General features: G+C 41.6%; 1 long non-coding RNA gene across 2 annotated transcripts; it reads left to right on the top strand.

The window, feature by feature from the left end:
• The first annotated feature begins 391 nt into the window (after positions 1–391).
• Positions 392–12,162, top strand: LOC148002591 (uncharacterized). Of its 2 annotated transcripts, XR_015633073.1 has the most exons (4): positions 469–627; positions 6,185–6,350; positions 10,125–10,219; positions 11,556–12,162. It is a non-coding gene; the product is annotated as an uncharacterized LOC148002591 (long non-coding RNA). The 2 variants fall into 2 exon arrangements; XR_015633072.1 differs by lacking the exons at positions 10,125–10,219; positions 11,556–12,162 and having other exon boundaries at positions 392–627; positions 6,185–6,848.
• Positions 12,163–12,558: the final 396 nt, after the last annotated feature.

The following is a 12,558-nucleotide window of genomic DNA, read 5'->3' as shown; positions in this document are numbered from 1 at the left end:
GAAATGTCCAATAGACAACCAGATACAGAGACAAGTTGAGCATCGTGGTAATGAATTGTAACTGCAGAATAAGCACGGGCCCATACAGATAAGCCTAGAGGATTGGGTAGATGGGGACACGAGAATGACGACCTTACAGTAGGATGTCTGAAGTGTGACCTGGATACTGCGTTTAGAAAAATACCAGCTGGCAGCTACCATGCTAGCTAATTGGAGTAAGCATCCTCAGTGAATGCTTAAACAACTAGGCAGAAGCTCGATGAGAAATGGGGTGACTGCGTGGTCATCGTAGGAAATGTAATCCACAAAGAGAGAAAACAGTCCATGTACACTGGGAAATCCGGTACACTCCACTTACGTTAAGTTGACCAGAGTTAACATCACCAGCCTTGGGCAACTACCATCTACCACCTGAAGAGGGCACACAGTTGTTTGGGTCCTACTGGAGATGTATAGCCTGAATCTAATAACCAAATGACAGCCAAATCCAAGTGGAGAGGCTTGTACAAACAGCCTGTGGGCTTCCAAAGTAACAGGATGGGGCACAACAACCAAGGAGCCGTCCCTGACTACAGGGGACAGCAGAAGCATGACAACTGAACACGACACTGCTCTAGACCCAGATCGGTAAGAATATGCAGACTATTGCTACAAAGTACATTTTAGCATAAAAGGAAAAAGTTGAGTAAGGTCTGTAAATTAGAAAATTGCATCTTCATTACTTAAGTTGGGTTTGTGCTATGGTAATTGAAAAGAATTTATGTAAAACAGTATATATAATGATTTAGTCATAAAGGGTCATCATGGCAGCAGGGTAAATGGTTCAGGGAATGACTCTGTGTGTGTGTGTGTGTGTGTGTGTGTGTGTGTGTGTGTGTGTGTGTGTGTAAGCTTGTAAATAGAAAAATGAAAGTGATAAATCATGACATAATAATTCAATCCTGGTTTCCTTGATTGGATTCTAGCGTACATACAACATGTTCCATTAATATGTACAACTAAAATGTTAATTTAAAAACTTAACAGTAAATATGCTTCTTTCCTGAATGGTTTTTGGATGCTGTTTCTAAGTCTCTTCCCAGCAGGTGCCTAAGATTACGCTAAATTTAAAAGAATCGCTGTGACATAATATTGTTAACTAGTCATTAAAAGCCTTCACTAGAAAACAATGGGAATTATGATAAATTGTTAACATCTTGAGAATCTGGTAAAAGGCTACGTAGAAACCTGTTGGACTGTTTCAGCTTTCCTGCAAAGCTAAATAATAGTTTGTGCAGGTGATATATAATTCAGGCAACTGGGCAGCCTCTCCTCCCAATCAGATATACAATCCATTTATTAAAACAATATGACCTTCCATTGAGATTCTGTAGTTCACTGATAAAACAAAGTTATACTTGTATTCACTAATCAAATAAAACAAATCCTAATCACTCCAAACAAGTTTTTTTTCCCCTATTTCCCTTTTCCTTAAATTTGCAAGCAATGCTTAGGTTTTCCCTATTGTTGTTTGTTTTTGTTTTTTTTTTAACTCGAGTATTTCTTATTTACATTTCGAGTGTTATTCCCTTTCCCGATTTATGGGCCAACATCCCCCTCCCCTTCATGGGTGTTCCCCTCCTCATCCTCCCCCCATTGCCGCCCTCCCCCCAACAATCACGTTGAGTCTTAGCAGGACCCAGGGCTTCCCCTTCCACTGGTGCTCTTACTAGGATATTCATTGCTACCTATGAGGTCAGAGTCCAGGGTCAGTCCATGTATAGTCTTTAGGTAGTGGCTTAGTCCCTGGAAGCTCTGGTTGCTTGGCATTGTTGTACATAAGGGGTCTCGAGCTCCTTCAAGCTCTTCCAGTTCTTTCTCTGATTCCTTCAACGGGGGACCTATTCTCAGTTCAGTGGTTTGCTGCTGGCATTCGCCTCTGTATTTGCTGTATTCTGGCTGTGTCTCTCAGGAGCGATCTACATCCGGCTCCTGTTGGTCTGCACTTCTTTGCTTCATCTATCTTGTCTAATTGGGTGGCTGTATATGTATGGGCCACATGTGGGGCAGGCTCTGAATGGGTGTTCCTTCAGTCTCTGTTTTAATCTTTGCCTCTCTATTCCCTGCCAAGGGTATTCTTGTTCCCCTTTTAAAGAAGGAGTGAAGCATTCACATTTTGATCATCTGTCTTGAGTTTCATTTGTTCTAGGCATCTAGGGTAATTCAAGCATTTGGGCTAATAGCCACTTATCAATGAGTGCATACCATGTATGTCTTTCTGTGATTGGGTTACCTCACTCAGGATGATATTTTCCAGTTCCAACCATTTGCCTACGAATTTCATAAAGTCATTGTTTTTGATAGCTGAGTAATATTCCATTGTGTAGATGTACCACATTTTCTGTATCCATTCCTCTGTTGAAGGGCATCTGGGTTCTTTCCAGCTTCTGGCTATTATAAATAAGGCTGCTATGAACATAGTGGAGCAGGGGTCTTTTTTATATGTTGGGGCATCTTTTGGGTATATGCCCAAGAGAGGTATAGCTGAATCCTCAGGCAGTTCAATGTCCAATTTTCTGAGGAACCTCTAGACTGATTTCCAGAATGGTTTTACCAGTCTGCAATCCCAACAACAATGGAGGAGTGTTCCTCTTTCTCCATATCCTCTCCAGCATCTGCTGTCACCTGAGTTTTTGATCTTAGCCATTCTCACTGGTGTGAGGTGAAATCTCAGGGTTCTTTTGATTTGCATTTCCCTTATGACTAAAGATGTTGAACATTTCTTTAGGTGTTTCTAAGCCATTCGGCATTCCTCAGCTGTGAATTCTTTGTTTAGCTCTGAACCCCATTTTTAATAGGGTTATTTGTCTCCCTGCGGTCTAACTTCTTGAGTTCTTTGTATATTTTGGATATAAGGCCTCTATCTGTTGTAGGATTGGTAAAGATCTTTTCCCAATCTGTTGGTTGCCGTTTTGTCCTAACCACAGTGTCCTTGGCCTTACAGAAGCTTTGCAGTTTTATGAGATCCCATTTGTCGATTCTTGATCTTAGAGCGTAAGCCATTGGTGTTTTGTTCAGGAAATTTTTTCCAGTGCCCATGTGTTCCAGATGCTGCCCTAGTTTTTCTTCTATTAGTTTGAGTGTATCTGGTTTGATGTGGAGGTCCTTGATCCACTTGGACTTAAGCTTTGTACAGGGTGATAAGCATGGATCGATCTGCATTCTTAACATGTTGACCTCCAGTTGAACCAGCACCATTTGTTGAAAATGCTATCTTTTTTCCATTTCATGGTTTTGGCTCCTTTGTCAAAAATCAAGTGCCCATAGGTGTGTGGGTTCATTTCTGGGTCTTCAATTCTGTTCCATTGGTCTATCTGTCTGTCTCTGTACCAATACCATGCAGTTTTTATCACTATTGCTCTGTAATACTGCTTGAGTTCAGGGATAGTGATTCCCCCTGAAATCCTTTTATTGTTGAGGATAGTTTTAGCTATCCTGGGTTTTTTGTCATTCCAGATGAATTTGCAAATTGTTCTGTCTAACTCTTTGAAGAAATGGATTGGTATTTTGATGGGGATTGCATTGAATCTGTAGATTGCTTTTGGTAAAATGGCCATTTTTACTATATTAATCCTGCCAATCCACGAGCATGGGAGATCTTTCCATCTTCTGAGGTCTTCTTCAATTTCTTTCTTCAGAGTCTTGAAGTTCTTATTGTACAGATCTTTTACTTGCTTGGTTAAAGTCACACCGAGGTACTTTATATTATTTGGGTCTATTATGAAGGGTGTCGTTTCCCTAATTTCTTTCTTGGCTTGTTTCTCTTTTGTGTAGAGGAAGGCTACTGATTTATTTGAGTTAATTTTATACCCAGCCACTTTGCTGAAGTTGTCTATCAGCTTTAGTAGTTCTCTGGTGGAACTTTTGGAATCACTTAAATATACTATCATACCATCTGCAAAAAGTGATATTTTGACTTCTTCTTTTCCGATCTGTATCCCCTTGACCTCCTTTTGTTGTCTGATTGCTCTGGCTAGAACTTCAAGAACTATATTGAATAAGTAGGGAGAGAGTGGGCAGCCTTGTCTAGTCCCTGATTTTAGTGGGATTGCTTCAAGTTTCTCTCCATTTAGTTTAATGTTAGCAACTGGTTTGCTGTATATGGCTTTTACTATGTTCAGGTATGGGCCTTGAATTCCTATTCTTTCCAGGACTTTTATCATGAAGGGGTGTTGAATTTTGTCAAATGCTTTCTCAGCATCTAATGAAATGATCATGTGGTTTTGTTCTTTCAGTTTGTTTATATAATGGATCACGTTGATGGTTTTCCGTGCATGCCTGGGATGAAGCCTACTTGATCATGGTGGATGATTGTTTTGATGTGCTCTTGGATTCAGTTTGCCAGAATTTTATTGAGTATTTTTGCATCAATATTCTTTTTTTTGGGGGGGGGGGTTTCCGAGCTGGGGACTGAACCCAGGGCCTTACACTTCCTAGGCAAGGGCTCTACCACTGAGCTAAATCCCCAACCCCCTGCATCAATATTCTTAAGTGAAATTGGTCTGAAGTTCTCTTTCTTTGTTGTGTCTTTGTGTGGTTTAGGTATAAGAGTAATTGTGGCTTCATAGAAGGAATTCGGTAGCACTCCATCTGTTTCAATTTTGTGGAATAGTTTGGATAATATTGGTATGAGGTCTTCTATGAAGGTTTGATAGAATTCTGCACTAAACCCGTCTGGACCTGGGCTCTTTTTGGTTGGGCGACCTTTAATGACTGCTTCTATTTCCTTAGGAGTTATGGGGTTGTTTAACTGGTTTATCTGTTCCTGATTTAACTTCGGTACCTGGTATCTGTCTAGGAAATTGTCCATTTCCTGCAGATTTTCAAGTTTCAATATAGGCTTTTATAGTAAGATCTGATAATTTTTTGAATTTCCTCTGAATCTGTAGTTATGTCTCCCTTTTCATTTCTGATTTTGTTAATTTGGACACACTCTCTGTGTCCTCTCCTTAGTCTGGCTAAGGGTTTATCTATCTTGTTGATTTTCTCAAAGAACCAACTTTTGGTTCTGTTGATTCTTTCTATGGTCCTTTTTGTTTCTACTTGGTTGATTTCAGCTCTGAGTTTGATTATTTCCTGCCTTCTACTCCTCCTGGGTGTATTTGCTTCTTTTTGCTCTAGAGCTTTTAGGTGTGCTGTCAAGCTGCTGACATATGCTCTTTCCTATTTCTTTCTGCAGGCACTCAGAGCTATGAGTTTTCCTCTTAGCACAGCTTTCATTGTGTCCCATAAGTTTGGGTATGTTGTACCTTCATTTTCATTAAATTCTATGAAGTCTTTAATTTCTTTATTTCTTCCTTGACCAGGTTATTGTTGAGTAGAGCATTGTTCAATTTCCACGTATATGTGGGCGTTCCTCCCTTATTGTTATTGTTGTTTGTTTTTTAATAGTGTCAGAACCTCTTGTACGGCTTCACAGAGAACACGCCTGTGCAAAGAGGTGTGATAACCACAGGTAATCTGGTTATGGTGCCATCCCCTCAGGGGTTGCAAGAGCCTGTGAGAAGATGAGACCCCTGTGCATGTGGCCCAGAGCCCCCAGCACGGATGATTAGCAGGCGTTCCATGCTCCCTAAGCGCAATACGAAGATGTAGGATGTCCACTGCTCATCCTCAAATTACAAGGCTGTTCTTAAAATTGTGTGTACAAATAAAAAAGGTCTTGAGACTCAGTGTCAAAATGCAAGATTATCACTCCATGGGTCATCTACTGAGCCCCTAGCAACATCCCCCTTTCAATTTTTAAAACAATATTACAATAGAATTTTGGAAGGTAGAATGGGTGTCACCCTATTTTTGGTCAAATTACAATGATTATAACTTCTTTTTTTTTCAACTTAATGTGTCTAACAACTAAACCACAAACCTTAAACTGCTTATTATATTTTTTAATTAGAAATTTGCTCTCTTAAATAAATAAGAATGATTTGAATTCATGTTTCTATAAGCTGTTTTATAGAGTTTACAATGCAAGAGAGAAGAGCAATGGCCACCTTATATTAACATTTCTAAGTAATGTCTCAAGCACTAGAGTTCTGTAATAATGTAATTTTAATTCAGGCACAAAATTCTAATCTGATTTGCTGATCCACCCTAGAACCTTGTTTCAGTCCCAGACTGTCCCCTTTATTATCTCTCCTTGCAGTGGGTAGGAGACTAACACTTTCAAACTGGCCATCGGACTGCATCCTCCAGCCATCATGGGCCCAAACTGTTGCTCTGAATTCTTGGATGGCTTCCAGATCCTGTGCATAGTCCCTTTCATGCGATTCAGAAGTTACCCCATGGCTGCTACCCTCCTGCCCTGCAAGGTATTCTCTGTGCTAACAACCTGGAAACTCCCCATCGCCTGGGCATCAAAATCAAGTGGACAACTTAATAAACATACCTCCGTGCCCCCATCCTGAGTCACCAAGCTACAGAGCCAGTGACAATTGGCAGCTGCTGGGAAGGAAAGCTGGTTTGCATGAGAATGGCCTCCATGGCTCAGCTTTTGACTGCCTGGCCCTGTTGGTACAGAAGTTTGGGAAGGACTAGCAGGTGTGATCTTACATAGGTGGCTTGTCACTGGTGGTGAGCTTTGAGATTTTAAAAGCCCATACCACTCCAGGTGGCTCTCTTGATCTTGTGTTGGTTGTAAGCCCTCAGCTACTGCCCCAGCGCCATGCCTGTCTCCTGCTGCCCTGCTCCCTGCCATGATGCTCTACTCACCCTCTAAAGACCCAGTAAACTCTGTCTTCTGTATGTTGTCTCTTCACAGAAATAGAAATGTAAAACAGAGGGGGAGAGTCAGTTTTCTTAAAGGATGTGACCCCTTGAAAAAATACAGGTCTACCATGTTCCAGGAGATGGCCATACACCAAAAAGGTTTTAGGCAACACAAATGGGGCTCAATGGATTTAAAAAGAAAATAAATTGGGTAAGGAGGGTGGATCTAAAGGGCATTGGGGTAGGAGGAGTGATTGTGAGAAAAAAATACCTTGTATGAAATTCTTAACGAAATAATAAATGTATTTTAAAAATACCTAAACACTGTCACCTCAATTTTTACCTCAGTCATGGGTGTTTTTTTTTTTTAATTGGGGGAGGGTGTTCAGGGATTAAAAAGAAGCTAATCAGCTAATGTCGATGATACCTAGTCATCTACAGGATCACCCATCTTAAGGGTTCCCCCCCCCCCAGGTACAAGTAAACTAAATTTTTCAGTGCGAAGAAACTTTTAAAGAGAACTAAACTCATTTTTCTCCAAAAGTAGCCTACGGGTTGCCTTCATATCCAACCCACATAATAAGTGCCATAGATAAATTAATACACAATGTTAAAAAGAAACTCAAGAGAAACAAAGTGAACAGAAGGAAAAATTAAAAGATCGGGAGCCCCTTTAGAAACAGTTACCATCGTCACTGCTACCAAGTAGTCCTCTCAGCTTGGTGTCCATCAGGTTCACAGCTCCTTCCACTCACCCTGTGCCGAGCACACCCCTTCTCAAGCCCATGCTCAGAAGAACCCTGGCTCAGAAGTCCAGCCAACCAAATTCCAGCTCCAAGCTTGTTAGTAAGAAAAAAATAATAATAATAATATTTTTGGGTTGGGGATTTAGCTCAATGGTAGAGTGCTTGCCTAGCAAGCGCAATGCCCTGGGTTCGGTCCCCAGCTCCGAAAAAAAGAAAAGAAAAAAAAGAATATTTTTTTTACAATATTTCTGGCATTAAATATGTGGAGCTGTCCACACCAACAGCCAGTTTCTTCTGTCTCGCACATGTCCCCTTGCCCTTCTGACACTTTGTGACTCAGCCTAATGGCCCTGGTCAGAACAATGACTGTTCTTAGGCTTCTCAGTCAGAGCCATGAGCCAAAGAGCTTCTATTGTTTGTCAGTTATGGGTGTTGGTAGAGCATCAGAGAGGGAGAGAATCCCCTGGGCCTCCTCATGTCTTAGCATTTCCCAGTGTTCCCCTACTTGAAGCCTCAGAACCCCTTCATTTAGGTTTTCTTTCTTCCTTTCTTTCTTTTTTTCTTTTTTTTTTTTTTTTTTTTGAGGAGTTTCATTATGTAGGTGTGAAAACCTCAAACGTTCCAGAAAACTGCAGACTATTTGGAAACTCTGTGCCAACCGTTACAGCCAAAGACTGTAACGACTTATTCCTTCCCGTGTCACAATTTCTCAGCTAAGAACTTCCTATATGGCCTTTGAGGCACCGTTCATCCTCAGTTTCCTCCTACAAGGTAGTAGAGTTGTCTCCCTCTTGTCCAGCCACTTTCCTTTTACCTTCTGTAAATTCTTCTGCAGAGGACACTATCTCTGAGTCCGAGTCCCAATGTGCTAGTTAAAGCACAAAGCATTCAGACAGACACCAGTAGGGCTGGGATATTCTGAAGGCTTCTAGTGGTGGAAGTACATGGTTGTGAATCTCTTGGCACCTTGTGCATTAGCTTGTAGTAGACTTCTGGAGTTAGTTCCTATCGTCTCTGAAGCTGGTTGCTTCATTTTCAGAAATTTTGAGAGTCCGGTAACTGTTGATAGTTCCCCACCAGCCCATTGTGAGTGTTTACACCACAGAAATAGAAAACCACTACAGATCAGACCTTTAGACAAACCGGGTTTACTCACACACCACTGGCAACAACAACATAGTGTTCTACATACCAGACCTAAATTCAGGAGCTATGCAACTGTTTTAACGTACATATTTAAGGTACATTATTATAGTGCTAGTTGAATTAGGCCAGATTTGTAAATTGTTCTTTAAAAAAAAAAATCATGAAGTCTACATAAAGCCTCTCAGTGTGTCAGATGTGGATCCCCTGGACCATTTTATTGATACTACTCCACAGCCCTTCCTAACTATTACCTTTTACTGCTTCTCAAATCAATAGGCTAAAGCAGGCCAGGCATCTTGCTACACGGTAGATTCAAAGATCATGCTCGTACCACTGAAATGATGTAGAATGCACAGCTAGTCCAATTATTTGACTATAAAAAAACTAATTTAGCTCACTGCATCATTGATCCATTTAATTGTGCAGCAGCTTCCTATTGATAACAGGAAATGTCCCGACCCAACTGTGTTGAAAATGGAAATGGCCAGTTTTCCATAACCATAAATTTAAATAAGGACTCAATCTTACCTGTGGAGACCAGAAAAAAAAAAAGTCACAACCAGGGCTTGTTCAATATTTCTTATTTTTTACGGATCTCCTTGTCTTGCCTATGACCTAATTTCTTGCATCCTTTCTGGATTTTATAAGTCATTAAAGGTTAGCCTTTGTTTATGTTCATGACCGAGCGTTTTATTTCACATGGATACCGGGATGAATCTAAGCCATCATATTCATTCCGCCCTTGGGAAGCATTCAGCAGTCCCCCAGCATCGCAGAGATTTCTGGTGACCTAGAAAAACTACTTTTTTGGTATTTCTAAGAAGCCTCTTGGTTCAGGCAGCTCCTGTTCAGTACACACATGTAGTGCGAGTCAATAAACATTTGACAGATAACCACTTGTTTTGGTACAGTGTGAGATATTAAAGGAGACAAATGCAAATGAGGCATAATCTCTTTCTTCAACTGCTCACAGTCCAGTGGGAAAGATACACACACACACACACACACACACACACACACACACACACAGTTAAGAGTAAGTTTTTTAGAGTAAGAGTTTGTAAAAGGAAGTTTTACAATAGACAAATAGAAACTGGAGTGAGAAAATCGTTCTAAGCTTAAGAAAATGAAGAATAGTCATAGAATTGGAATTGAAAGATGATAGAATTCCAAGGTCAAGGAAAGTAGCCTGGCAGACAGGAAGAAATGAAATTATGAAGGTGTGGGTAGACACCATGGGGTCATGGGTGGATGTTGACAGAACACTACAAAAAAATGAGATGCAAGATAATAAATTATGAAACAATGATGAAGTTGCACAGAGCAGAACACAGTTGAACAGATTTGTAGAACCGAGGTTCTAGAAGTTTTCAAGTTGAAAAGGTTAAAAAGTAACAGTATATAGAAGCAGGATGAGAGAAGATGCAAGGTTAGAAACTGGTGAATTCTCTGCACTGTGCTAAATATGTTACTGTTGTGCTTTAGATTTTAAATGTCTTTGGAAAGCTGCGTGCTGCCTGGTCCTCGGGTTGGCGAGATGACTTGATGGAGTAACAGTGCTTGATGACAAGCCTGACAACGTAAGTACAATCCCTAGGACCCACACGGTAAAAGGAAAGGGCTAGCTCCTCAGACCTCCACACAGTGGCACAAGTTGACCTCTGACACAAACATATAAACCAGAGGTGGGGGAGGGAGGAGGGAGGAAGAGAGAGGGGGAGATGGAGACAGAGACAAAGATAGATGTAGACATAGACGTAGACATAGACGTAGATATATACTTTAATGAAAGCTTGGTCTGACCCTGACACCTCAGTTGGGAGGTGTTAGAACTCTGGAAGGTGAGACCTAGCTAAAGATATGTGTTAGTGGTAAGCCTCTGAAGGTTGAAGTTATCCCCCTGCCTCCTCTCTCTCTCCCCATGTGTGAGTGTGTGTCTGTGTCTCTGCATGTCCTTCTGTATGTGTCTCTCTCTGCCTCTTGTACTTTCTCTTTTCTCCTCTCTCTCTCTCTCCTCTCTATTTCAAGGGCACAGTGGGGCTTTATCTATATAATTCCTTCTCCGCCATGGCATCCCGCCACATCCCAGACTCAAAGCAACAGAACCAAACAACCATAGACCGCTGAAGCTAAGCAAAACAATTTTTGTGTGTAAGTTGTTTTTCACAGTTTTTTTTAACAATTATGAAAAGCTGACTGACACATCTACCTTATCACATTTTATTGTGTAACTAAAGCGGTGTGATTTCCACTCACACATATGAAAATGAGATCCAGAGTAGCTAAAACAAAGGATGTAAGCCCATCGAGTCTTGAGTGTGATGCACGAGGACACAAATAACTCAAAATTGTTTATATCGTCAAAAGATATCACAAGTTACGATTACCTTTGATTGAGTGAACGTAGTTTTACAGGGACCTTTATATATTTCTCAAACCATCACAACGGTCTTAACAGAAAACAAATTAGAAATTGAAAAATCAAAAAATTTTCTCACACAGAAAATGCAGAGGGATTGTGGGGATGGGAGAGAGGAATGACAGACCAGAGGCATCCACTGAGAAGCAAGCAAGGTCTCTTGGAACAGAGGAATGACTGCTCTTGCATTGTGTACCCACGACCACTGACTCTTCTCACATAAACCCACAACACAGGGAGTTCTACAGTAAAGGAACTGTGTTTGGTGTGATGAGAGAGACCCAACTCGGTGTGAATGCTGTTGAAGTCCATTGGAAGACTCTGCAGGGATATGGGGGGAGGGGAGGCAAACAAAAACAAAATATCTTCCATGAAAAGTCTGTGTGGGGCAATTTAACATGAAAAAAAAAAAAAAAAAAAAAAACAAAACAGTAGGACAACCTGACTACAAAGTTAGATGGAATACAGGACCTGGACCAAGCTTCCACTTTTTTCAGATGAGGCCAACAGAGCACAGAACACATCTGCTCAGGGATGTCCTGATTAACTCCAGAATCAAGAAGAGACAGTCCCAGAATTCGAACAACAAACCAGGGATCAGAGTCGGCCTGGTACAAAGTGCTGAGTTTGAGGTAATGCTAGTATACAGAATGAAAAAGTGAGAGACGTGGCCTTCCGCGGCCCAGTGCTGGGAGAGAAACAGGAAGGAAGACGGAATACCAGAGTGGGCATGACGTATTGGATTTGGGCCTAGCCGCTTTTTGACTGCATGGCTCAAAGTGGCTAGGTGACTCTGGGCTGTTTGGCCACAGAGACTCACCCTAAGATGACTGCATTAAGTCTTAAGATTGTTGAATGAAAGCCTCTCCCATGAATTTACGGCACAGGAAGATAACATTCAAGGGATGCCTCAGCTCCCTTAGCAGATACCTGTTACCTCCTGAATCAACACCTAGTGTCTCCACCGCCTGACCTCTTTGCCTCCAGCTATCACTACCTGTATCCGCACCTCCCCCTCCTCTGTGTTTCACAAAGGACACTCCCCCTACCTGAAAGCCTTAAAAGCTGTAACATTCACCCCAATAAACGAGACCTTGACAACAGAATCTTGCTTGGTCTCCTTCTTCTCTCGCCCCCCATTTAGGCCCAAGGGTAGCGCCCCTTCGGGACCCTGAATAACTGGGTCCCCGCTGGCGGGGACAAAAGCTCACTGGGACTGGCTCCAACATACACCAGTTACCCATGAGCAATTAAGCCCCACACATCTGAGAGCGCTGGTGATAGCTGAGCGTGAGGAGACGCAGATGCTTCTACCTGGAAACTGCATCTTGAGCTGAGAGTGAAACTGCTCTAAAAAGCACAGGGCCAAGGGTGGAGAATCCCTCCTCTGAAGGAGAGGACTAGATCCAAGGAAGTGAGGGCAATATGGCTTCCTAAATCATCCTCGTTTCCTAGGTATCGCATTATGCTTAGCTTTGCCTTGTAACTGGAACGGAGCTT

The sequence above is a fragment of the Rattus norvegicus genome, chromosome 11 (genome assembly GCF_021556685.1).
Source record: "Rattus norvegicus strain SHRSP/BbbUtx chromosome 11, alternate assembly SHRSP_T2T, whole genome shotgun sequence".
NCBI classification, from domain to species: domain Eukaryota; kingdom Metazoa; phylum Chordata; class Mammalia; order Rodentia; family Muridae; genus Rattus; species Rattus norvegicus.
Note: the sequence above shows the minus strand (reverse complement) of the source record. Positions and strands in the feature narration are given on the sequence as shown.